At 42.5% G+C, this 11,497-nt stretch overlaps 4 non-coding genes across 4 annotated transcripts; 1 reads left to right on the top strand and 3 right to left on the bottom strand.

Moving 5' to 3' along the window:
• Positions 1–663: 663 nt before the first annotated feature.
• Positions 664–736, bottom strand: trnak-cuu. The gene has a single exon. It is a non-coding gene; the product is annotated as a tRNA-Lys (tRNA).
• Positions 737–8,314: 7,578 nt separating this feature from the next.
• trnap-cgg lies at positions 8,315–8,406 on the top strand. The gene is made up of 2 exons: positions 8,315–8,350; positions 8,371–8,406. It is a non-coding gene; the product is annotated as a tRNA-Pro (tRNA).
• Positions 8,407–9,079: 673 nt separating this feature from the next.
• On the bottom strand, positions 9,080–9,152 carry trnav-aac. Its single transcript has one exon. It is a non-coding gene; the product is annotated as a tRNA-Val (tRNA).
• A 1,683-nt stretch (positions 9,153–10,835) lies between these two features.
• On the bottom strand, positions 10,836–10,917 carry trnas-gcu. Its single transcript has one exon. It is a non-coding gene; the product is annotated as a tRNA-Ser (tRNA).
• Between the last annotated feature and the right edge of the window lie 580 nt (positions 10,918–11,497).

The raw sequence follows: 11,497 nt of genomic DNA, 5'->3' as shown, positions 1-11,497 counted from the left end.
TTGTATTTAAAACGGCGTCCATTTTTCTTCACTACTTATAATAATAAAATTCCTTGCATACTATCCAGCGCCTTGTCACTGTTCGAGACGCCTAAAACCGCTTCAAATACTCCAATGTAAAATAAATTTACTGTCTACTTTGTAGGCGATTCCCTTCGTTTGGGTGCACAATGCATGTAAAATATATGCACTACATTCTTTATTTCTAATAAAAGTCACAGAAGCTCTTTTACGATACACTTCGGGCCCAGATCTCTCACAATAGCCTGGATTCTGATAAATGTTTATATGAAGGCAACAAAGCAAAGCTGTGCAAAGCAGTTAACTTTAAAGTTGATTCCAAGCAAATCTGATTCGGTGGGACATCAAATACTCCATTGATGGACATTTGTGCAATTACATTCCGATGTCTGTAACGTTAGTTTTCTGAATTTGATGCAGTATCGTTTTCTACACCACATATACATTTTTTTAAGATATCATAAACGGTTTGCCTTAATTATAAGCGTGAATGTATGGCGACTACGGCTTCTACTGTTCTTCATTCCTTCTAATAATAGAAGTCGATGCATTTGATCCAGTGCCGTATCACGTAACTGTAAGAGTGATTGTATGCCGACATGTGCACGAATACTGTTTTGTTTTCTTAATTTTAAAATGAGACGCCCAACGTGGGGCTCGAACCCACGACCCTGAGATTAAGAGTCTCATGCTCTACCGACTGAGCTAGCCGGGCCCTTATATTGCCTGTTGTTCAGATTGTGTTGTAGAACAGTTATTCAACTGCTGGTTTCTCTCTGTGCAAGAGCTCGTAACGAATCGAGCAGGATTAAAGCTTTCTTTCTTTCCAGGGATATTTCTGTTTGAACTCGCAAGAATCAAAAAGCGAACTCACACTCGGCTTCATTTATACGAATGATGTATATCCACCAGCAAACAGATTAATGTTTTGCTTCTGCCAGTAATCTTGATTCCGTCTTAAATAACACTGTTGTTCTAAGCGATTGCCTGTAAAACTATCATGAATATGTGCTCCACCTTGCGGAGCCTCCGTACCTTATTTGACAACAGAAAGAAAGCGATGTGCTGGGGCATGAAAGCATGTGCAGGTGCTGACTTGAAGCCGATCAACTACGGATTAAGTGGAGACCAGATGAGATGTCGGGTGAATCTGGATTTGACTCCACGTAAGACAAGTTTCGCTGCAGTTTGACTGCATTAAAGTATCACGCATTGTTTCTGATAAGTTTTAATCAGATGTCCGACTGCTCACATTTAACTTGTAAAAAAGAAAATGAATATAAATATAAATATGAATAAGTTTGTTATAAAAAAAATGTTAATCTGATACTTAATTTCAACTGTTTGATATATGGGAGAAAGTGAGTGAACATATGTATGTACTCCAACCAACCCACACAAACCTCAAAAACAGTAAAGCTCGAACTGATACTTGAAACTTGAACTATAATATTGCGGTTAAATTGGTGACTTTTAAAGTCTGGTACTGTAATAACTTAATTATCCGAGCTAGCTTTACTCTGAGTTGTAAGTCTGCTCACTGTGTAACACGCCTGGCATCTGTGTAACAGGCCTGGTCTCATAACAGACCTCTTCTGAGTAAAACAGGCCTGGTCTCTGTAAAACAGACGTCGTCCATGTATATAACAGGCCAAATCTCTCTATCATAGCCGTGTTCTTTATTTAACATGCCTCATATCTGCGTTACACGTCTATTCTCTGTACGATATTGCTTTATCACAGTATGGCCAGTCTGGTGTCTGTATAACTGGCCTGTTCTCTTTATAACAGGTCTCCTCTCTGTGCAACACGTTCTCTGTATAAATGGTCTGAACTCTTTACAGCTGGCATCGTTTCTGCATAGCTGGTCCATTCTGTGTATAATTTGGTCTCTGTATAACATGCCTGGTTTCAGGGCATCAGGTCTGCTCTATGTAACTGGCCTGGTCTCAGTAAAACTGATTTGGTCACTGAATGGGACTGACCTGGTGTCTGCATAATAGTTCCGGTGTTTGCATACTGGTCTGGTCTGTGTATAACAATTCTGGCTTCCTGTGGAACTGGCAACAAGGATAAATCCTGTCTTTGTGGATTCATTCGCTATGAAAACTAAGCATCTGGTTTTGACAGGCCATAGCATTTTGTGTTCGTGGCACCGCCAATTCAGGAATGATTGGTTTTAAAAATGGTAGGAAGATATGAGAGTAAGTACTGTCCTTGACATTATCTGATAACCTAAATGCTCAATCAGACGTAACCGATCCGCATGTGATGGATTATGTTTGTTGCGTCGACTGCTGGTAGTCGTGGGAACTACGCCGTAGTGCGGAGGAAATGGATGATTGTAAACTCAGTCAAATAATCTGGGGAATGAGAAGCCTGGCGAACGAGGCAGACATGACCTTTCTGGAAAGCAGAATTCCTGAAGAATATTAGATGGCGTTTCCTATCGATGTGTGTCTCTTTGACTGTGTAACTCCGTTACCTCAGTTGTTTCTTTTAAACTTCAGAAAATACAGCCTGGAAGTGTTTGGCCATTAAGAAACGCAACTTCTTAACTGTTTGGAAAATTGCTATTCAGAACCAAATACTGACAAGCGCCCAAAACACTAATATCCCACAAGTATCTCCCAAGAAAAGTGTGAAATTGGATGAACAGGGTCCGTGTCTCCAGCACTGAGATTGCAACAATGACAGGAAACTTAAGGAAATTGTCTCCCTGAGAATTCCGCCTCCGCCACAAACACATGGCAAACACAATGTACTCCGATTCACACTAACATTTTAATTTACTTTAAATCTCCGTGGATGTAACTTTGCAGGAATCCTAGGGACTAAAAGGACCTTCCCGTCGGGGAATTGAACTCCGTTGTCAGACGCGACAGGCGAGAATAGTAACCACTTTACAACGAGACACAATGTACAAAGGCACTCATAAGAGTCACCAACTGTTCATACCAAAGGCTGGAAATTCTAAAACACCCCACCCCCCCTCTCTCTCACGCTTTCTCTCTTTCGCTCATTGTGGAGTCCTGCAGCTCAGTGTTTTGAGTATTCGCTTTGCAAGCGAGAGACCTGAGTTCAATTCCAGGCAGGGCGAAATCCCTCCAAAAACCAAAAACAATAATTAAATTGCTCATTTTCAATCTACGACTGTTTGTGGGACATTGCTGTGCGCAATTGACTGCCGCGTTCGCATACAAATACACAGTCAATTCAATTTACAGTGTGTTCTGTGAAGCGCTTTGGGACGTTCTCCCGACGTGAAAAGCGCTATATCAAATGTAAGCATTATTATTATTAATATTTTTCGATCACTACTGGCTGACTCCAACAAACCGTCCCTCTCCTCCGGATCAATTCATACCTCCCTCAAAACTGCTGTCATCACTTCCCTTTTCAAAAAATTTCCCAGATCCCTCAAAGCCCATCCACTTCCGCCCCACTTCTAACCCGCCCTTCGTCGCAAAGTCCGAGAACGAGATGTTGACAATCAAATCCGCGCACACCTCTACACCCATTCCCTCTTCGAACCCCTCCAGTCCGGTTTTCGACTGCAGGAGAGAGCTTGTGAATGTCACAAACGACATCCTCTCCATCTGTGACCAGTGCACACCCTGAGTCTCTTCCTCCTGGACCTCTCTCGGCGTTCGACACAGTCATCCTGCTCCACCGCCTTTCCTCCTTCATCCAGCTCATCTCGTCGCAAACTTGCTTCAGCTGAACGATGACAAGACGGAAGCAATAATTTTCGACTCTAGTCAACGTCCAAAATCTCACGGCTCTCAACTCCTCCATCTACCCGATCTCCTACTAAAACTCTCCGAACCCGTACGCAGCATAGGCGTTAAGTTCGACCCCCAATTATCCTTCCACCCCCGACATCCATTCCCTCACCAGGACCGCCTTCTTCCAACTCCGACGCAATGCCCGTCTCCGCCAATACCTCTCCCCAAAAGCCGCTGAAACCCTGGTCCATGCCTTTGTCTCACCTCACTGCTGGGCTACTTCAACGCACTTCTCGCCAGTCTCCCATCCAATACCATCCAACAAAAATCAAACTCATTCAGATCTCTGCCGCCTGCATTCTCACCCGCACGAATATCCGCTCCCCGATCTCCCCAGTCCTTGCCAAAATGCACTGGCTGCCTATCCCAGGGTGGATCGATTTCAAGTTCCTCACCCTTGTATTCAAGCACCTGCACTCCACTGCGCCTCCCGACATCTCTCACTTCCTCTGTCCTCTGAACAGTAACCGTTGCCTTCGTTCCTCCACTCTGGTCTCCTCCTCGTCCCCCCAGTCGTCCGCACCACCCTCGGCGGCCGTGCCTTCAGCCACTTTGACAGGAGGCTCCGGAAATGCCTTCCTCACTCCCTTCGCCTCGCAGCATCCCTACCCATTTTCAGGTTTCTTCTAAAGACCTTTCTTTTCGACCGCGCCTTTGGTCACCTTAATCCGCCTCCCCTTGGCTCGGTCCCGGAATCCATTACTGTAAAGCGCTCTGAGACGACGTCCGGTGTGGAGGGCACTATATAAATCCAAGTGGTTGTTGTTGCATATAATTGTCTTATGTGGCACTGTGTCCAATGCCTTGCGAAAATCTAGTTGAACAACGTCTGCTGTACATTCAATCTCCAACTCGCCTCTTCATCAAACTATTCTATTAGGGTTGTCATGCGCGATCTGCCGTTAATACATCCTTGTCGACGGTCCCTTATTAAACCATATTTTTCAGTGAGAATTTATATTATCCCGAATTGCAGTTTCCAGAAGTTTCCCTACTGAAGTAAGGTTTTCGGCCTGTGGTTATCAGGTTTGTCTTTCTGTCGTTTTTGTACATGGGAGTATCATTTGCAAGCTTGAAGTCCTCTGGCACCACTCCAGTGTCCAATGAGTATTGAAAGTTTGTGGCCAAAGCCTCCGCTATTTCAACCCTTACCTCCCTCAGCACCCCAGGATGCATCCCCATTCGGACCACGTGCTTTTCCTAATTTGAGCACCGACTGCCCTTTTAGTACCTCCTCTCTGTTGATTTTTATCATATCCAATTTCTGTTCACGCGCCTGCGATATTGTTGCATTGGTTACATCCTCTCCTGTTGTGAAGACAGTTTCAAAGTACTTATTTAGTACACCAGCCATTCCCTCTGCCTCAAGTAGAAGATTTACACCCATATTTAATCCCAATTTCCTCCTATGTTTGAAAAAGAATACATAGTTAGTATAATACCATGGGAGTGTAAACTTAAAGATAGCTTTGACTTGTCTCGGATTGGCATTGTTTGACCATATCGCCCTTATTTCAGCATCGATGCTTCCGTTAATTCATAATTTAATCCTCAACGCCCTGACTCTGTCAAACACTGTTGACCTTTCTAGACCGCAGCACATTGTGTGGACATAGTGATGACGACAGGAATGGATATCCGAGTGACAGTGATCCAGTGATAAAAAACGAAATGAAATCCATCATTTACTATTTGCTATATCTGCAAGTGTTTATTATTATGATGATAGCATAAGCTTTGTACTTCTTTTACAGGAGGATTTCAAGAAGAAACCCGAATACTCAATTTCCGTACGTAATATTTAATTGCCTAGATGATGAGGATGGGCATCTTGAACCCGTTCCTCAGGGGAATGGGGAGCCAGTGGAGTCAGCAGAGGTTGGGATTGATAGAGCCACTGAGCCTGGTACGTGAAAGTACACGAGCTGCAGATGTTTGGAAGATCTGCAGATTGTGAAGGGAAGAGTTCATTAGGAGTGAATTCCCGTAATTCAAGCTTTAAGTTGACGAATGCATGGGTGAGGGCCCCTCCATCCCACGGTCCCTCGCCTCGTTTCCTCCCTTGCCTCCCTAAAAGCTTAAATTGTAAACACAACTTTAACTCAAAGTCTAAGAGAATTATAGACTTATGTTGCAAACTTATAGATTGAAACAACTAGACCTCATAGCGTGTAAATATCCCAATGGCCCCATACCAGGCAGCATTATTTTGTAGAAAACTGCAGCAGAGTAATTGCAACGTATTTGTAAAGCGCATGTCGGTTGGCGCGTTGAAACAGGTTGTTTCTGTTTGGGAAACAACTGCAATGTTGGGTTCATGTTTCTTATCATGACATACGGACATTTGCTGGAAAGCAGTTGGAACATCTATTTGCCTAAATGAGGACCTTGATTAAGCAACTGTTGCTGAGCAACTTGGTATATTCGCCCACAATTTACAATGTCACTACACTTCACAATATATTCTGTGAAGCATATAGACATATAAAAACAAAAACAAATTTAATTTGTTTAGATTTAGGAGGACGTTCCGGGACGCTGGACAATAATCAGTGATCAGAACCTAAGCTGTTGGATGGGAACAGGACCGGTGAATTTCCCAGCAAAGGTGGCTTGTTTGAGAGTCTGTGGGATGGAATTCCAAAACATGGAACAAGAGAAGCTGAAGGGCCTCACACCAATGCTGTGGCTGGCCCGCCGTTGGACTTGAAGTAGGCCAGAGCCCACCGAGCGGAAGGAGCGGACAGGTTGATAGATGATTGAAGATCATTGAGATTAGGGGAGCAAGGTTTTCAAGTTGAGGACCAGGATCTTGAAAGGTATCATCGGATTGATGTGGAGCCAGTGGAACCGAGATTGGTGTGGGTGAATATATGGCTACTGGTTTTTGAATGAATCGTAGCTTGAGCATTCAGCCCGCTGCCGCCTGAGGGGAAGTGAGGAGTTGGTGAGACCGTCGAGCTTTAGGTTTGCATATTCTAAAGCGGGAATGAGGATCTCGGTGGCCTGTGACAAGAGACGGCGGTGGGTAAATGCGGAATGTGTCGTGGCACAGATGTGGTGGATGACGTACCGTTGCGGGTCGAAGATAATGGAGGTAGAGGGAGCTCGGGAGCCGATGGAAAGAATATCGTTGATGACTTTGACCAGGGCTGCTATCGTGCTGATGGCTGCTTACGTGAAACCCCAATTGGTAGGATTCGTGGTGGGAATGGCGAGAACGGAAAGAGCGAAGCTGGTGCATGACGTCTTGGTCCAGATCTTTGGAGAGGAATGAGGTTTTGGAGACGGAGCTGTAGCTAGAGAGTAATGAAAGGTTATGGGAAGGTTTATTTTAGAAAGGGCATGATGATAGCTGGGAACAGTGGGGTGGGAATAGAGTGTGGAAACAGTGCCAGTGAATATGAAGTGGTTGATAATGTCGGTTAAAAGAGGGGCCAGGAGCTATTTTACTGAACACTATCACAATCGCTTTGATACGTCTAGAAGACATGATAAAGTTATATATGAAACCGAAGGATTATTATTGTTATTATTTGATGATGAATGTCAAAAGACTAACTAGTGACTAGTAGGCGTAACACACTTATTTTCTTATTGTGCTTGGATCAAACACTTTTAATGTAAAACACGGAAACTTAAGCTCTCCCTCTTCCGTGCAGGGTCGGACAAACGACAATTTTTTTCAATATCTAATAGCGGCCATTCATTTGGGAGGTCTTCTCAAAATCTTTGTATCACAATATTGAACAATGTCAATCAGCACAACTGTTTAATACGTGAGTTACTGCTGCAGTTAATTTCAGATGCTGTCATTGTCTAAAAATCAAACACAATTGCACCGTTTGCTGATGATTGGTAATTTCTTCCGTTATATAAGAGACTGCGCCATATTTCTTCAAAATGGCCAAATTATATTACAGTACTTAATCGAGAATTGCCGAGGGGGTGTGTTTGACACTCACTGAGAGCCTCAACTTTCCTTGGTTTAGTCAAATGAGTTGCCTCTGTGGACAACATGGTGGATGCGGAGTAGTTCTTTGGTGGTTGTGGATCCATCATCATTCAATCCGATGCTCTACAAAACATGAATTTGATTAATTTCCGTTTAAGTGAAAACAACATACCGCAAAAGATATTGAACGTTAAGGCAGGAGCATGTCGCACCTTTTGAATTCCGACTCGACGTGACACTGCTATTTACTGAGGTGCACTGACATTCAAACTCCACATTAAAATCGAAATCGCCAGCAAACTTAGCAAATCTTTGGCAATACGGCAAGAAATGTGTGTTTCAGAATTTTATGTTGGTTCATTCTCTGCCGCTTGTCGGCTACCTGACTCGTTGAGTCAATGAATAAAGAGTATCGCTTGATCTTTTTGTATGTAATTTGATTTGAGTATCATTACGAATTTTGATAAATGTGCAGGAAATGAACAAACTCCGCTTCATTATGGTATTGCCAATTGTATCCATTAAAATTTCAGCTACATGACGTATTTGTGGCTCGTTGGTCTAGGGGTATGATTCTCGCTTCGGGGATTAACAACTGTAGGAAACTGCGAGAGGTCCCGGGTTCAACTCCCGGACGAGCCCACAGTTTTTACGAAGCTCATCTACGTTTCTCACTCCGACTGATTTTGGCACGTATTATGCAAAGATCAGTGGTGTTAATGGCCAATTCAGTTTGGGTAATTAAGTAAGACTTACAGAGAAAGCGCTGCAGTGTTATCATACAAAAAACTCCAAAATTCTTGTTTGCAGCAATATTCCTCTTTCCAGTAGTTTCGATCTAGCATTTTGCTCTATCGGGCCTTAGATTTGATGATATCAACAATTTCAAAAAACGCGCAGGAAATCAACAATGATCGCAATTTTTCTATTGCCAATGTATTCCTTTATATTAGCAGCAACGTATTGATCAAGTTGCTCTTTGCTCTTGGAATATGATTCTCGTCATTCTGGATTGTCCATTGAACAAGAAATGAGAGAGTTCCCCGATTCAAATCCCAGACGATCCCAAATATTAATCTTTTTTTTTCATAGTTGTCAATAGCTCTGTTTTGTTCGATCTAATAAATTTTCAGGCCGTCAGGAATGTAGGAACGAGCGATTTCAACAAGATAGCATATGCGATTTCAAGAACGCACCAACAAGAACATAGAGAGCGCCCCAGTACTGTACCAGAGCGGCAGCCCCGATATTCAAACGGCGACTTTCTGAGTCGATGCTGATAAATCATGCAGTCGGACCATAAATAAATAAAACGTGTTTCCGCCAGGTTTCGAACCTGGGACCTTTCGCGTGTTAGGCGAATGTGATAACCACTACACTACGGAAACCTGTCCGCAGATTGCTGCTAATTCCATTCTTAAAGTTATGTTTTATTTATTATTTAAATCCAGATTAAGCCTTCCTGCCGCTATGCTTTTACCATCTGTTTGAAAGAGATACCAAATAGTCCCTCTCCTCGGCAGTTATCCATGCAATTTTGTTTCTTTTTAGTTACCGAACTAATTCACTTTTGAATGCTTTCATTAAATCTACTTACACCACAATTTCACGCCGAGCGTTGGAGACCCGAACCAGTTTCAGGTCTCCCCTTCTTTTCTTTTGCCAAATATATTAAATCGGTGTCCTCTGGTTACCGACCCATGTTCAAAGGACAGATTTTCTCCTTTTCAGGTGATCGAAGTGCTGGGTGCGCGGTCGAACAATCTTTACACTATTGACAATAACAACACTAACAACAAAAATAACAATACGGAAACAAAGATTATAACGACAAATTATAACTATAATACTGTACTACTTGCAATTGGTATAGCCATTTCACGTCGGGAGGACAGCTGAAGCGCGACACAAGGTTTGCATCGGATGGTTCAGAGAATCATGAGCTGTAATTTGACATTGCATGTACTTAGGAAATGCTGTGTGCTGCTGTTTTCAAACACAACAAAGCATTATTTTCAGAATTGTTATCTTGGAAATAATGAAGTTATACTTTCCGGATTAATGTGCAGCAAATTAGCAATTGCAAAGCACGCCAATGGTCTTAGGGCTTATTATTATTTATGCTGCTCTTCTGTGGCATTCTTTGTCATCTTTGTCATGAGCCCTGTGGGTCGGCAGTTTTCCTAGTCATGGCAGATTGGCCAGTGTGGGTCTTAGACACAATGTGAAGGGTGACGTTTGTCTCTCGACAGCGATTCTTCCACTCTTGTCCTTTTAATCCTGGAAATCAAAATCCTAACTTGTCTGGTGGCCCTTGATGTGGAAACAGCGGATAACAGAGAGCATTGTGAGTTCGGAAGGGTAAAGAAGCCAGTTACATGGAAGAGAAGTGTGAGCGTGATGAGGATAGGGCTGGGGAGCAAATTTGATCAGCCAGAATTGACAGTGCATGGTATCTAGCGAATTTTACTTCAGTCTCTGTGAGTTGCTGCCCAGTGACCATGTCCTCGCTTTTTACTCAGTCCCTCGTTAGGTATGAATTATATGCACGTTATCTTGCATCGATATGCGACTTTGGTTTATCCTTTCCTCTGACCTCTTCTCCTGCATTACCTGGTTCGCTGTGATCAATGAGCACTCCAGCCTAAATCATACAGAGACACATTAACTCCGATTCACTCTCCGCGCTCTCCTCGGTCAATGCTCCACATTTTAATTGTAGCAATGTGTGAAATCAAGGAAGGCAATTTCAGAATTTAAAATTTAAAATAATTTCAGAAGCCGTAAAGTTTTAATTTGTAAATTAATTGTGACAACGACTTTGCAGGGAAATTACGCCCAGCAATGTCGCAAAAAAGCGATTTCGAATGTGAGCCCAGATGATATCAATGTGAGTTTGAAGATAACAACTTCTTACACAGAGTAGAGAAGACGTCACAAAAAATCGTATCGAATGAAGTCTATAAAGCGAGGAACAGTGAAGACAGATCCCTAGTTATTTTGATACCGGCAAATAATATGATCCCTTATTTAAAACTCCATAATTAACTCATTTCTCAAAGTATCTGAAGCGACGAGAGTGGGATTCGAACCCACGCGTGCAGAGCACAATGGATTAGCAGTCCATCGCCTTAACCACTCGGCCACCTCGTCTGCTGCAAAGCCTTACAAAGCCTCAAAACAGAAGTCTGCATTTGAAATATTGCTGATTGATAACAAAAGGGATGCTTTTTTGCGTAAAGAACTGAAAGAAGAGTTGTGTTACTGAGTGAGAACAGAGTTTATTACCGGAAGAGAAATCACAATTGTTTACATTCGCTGTTCGACGGCAACAATTAAATTTGAATTGGCATTTGTTAATGCAATAACAACTAAAACTGGAATTATATTTTTGAAAAAGCTACAGAAGTAACAATGGCCAGATATAGACATCAACAGTCTGTGTCTACCTCTCATCGAATATTGTGATTTACCATTTCAGCCTTGGCACCAACACTTGTTTTACTCAATTAATCTCAATAAAATTCGAATATTTAATATAATAATTCAGAGTTCAACAATAATAGCAATAGCATAAGTTTCGAATTCACTCCAATTAGCAACGACAAATTCATCAGCATTTCGAAGTCCGGATTTTTCTCTTGAAAGCGATATTACGCGTGAATGTCTCTCAGTTAAGAAATCAAGAGCAATGTGTCGATCAAAAATATTCTTTTACATGTATCATGCAATT

Source organism: Callorhinchus milii, unplaced genomic scaffold (assembly GCF_018977255.1).
Source record: "Callorhinchus milii isolate IMCB2004 unplaced genomic scaffold, IMCB_Cmil_1.0 Scaffold92, whole genome shotgun sequence".
NCBI lineage: Eukaryota > Metazoa > Chordata > Chondrichthyes > Chimaeriformes > Callorhinchidae > Callorhinchus > Callorhinchus milii.
Note: the sequence above shows the minus strand (reverse complement) of the source record. Positions and strands in the feature narration are given on the sequence as shown.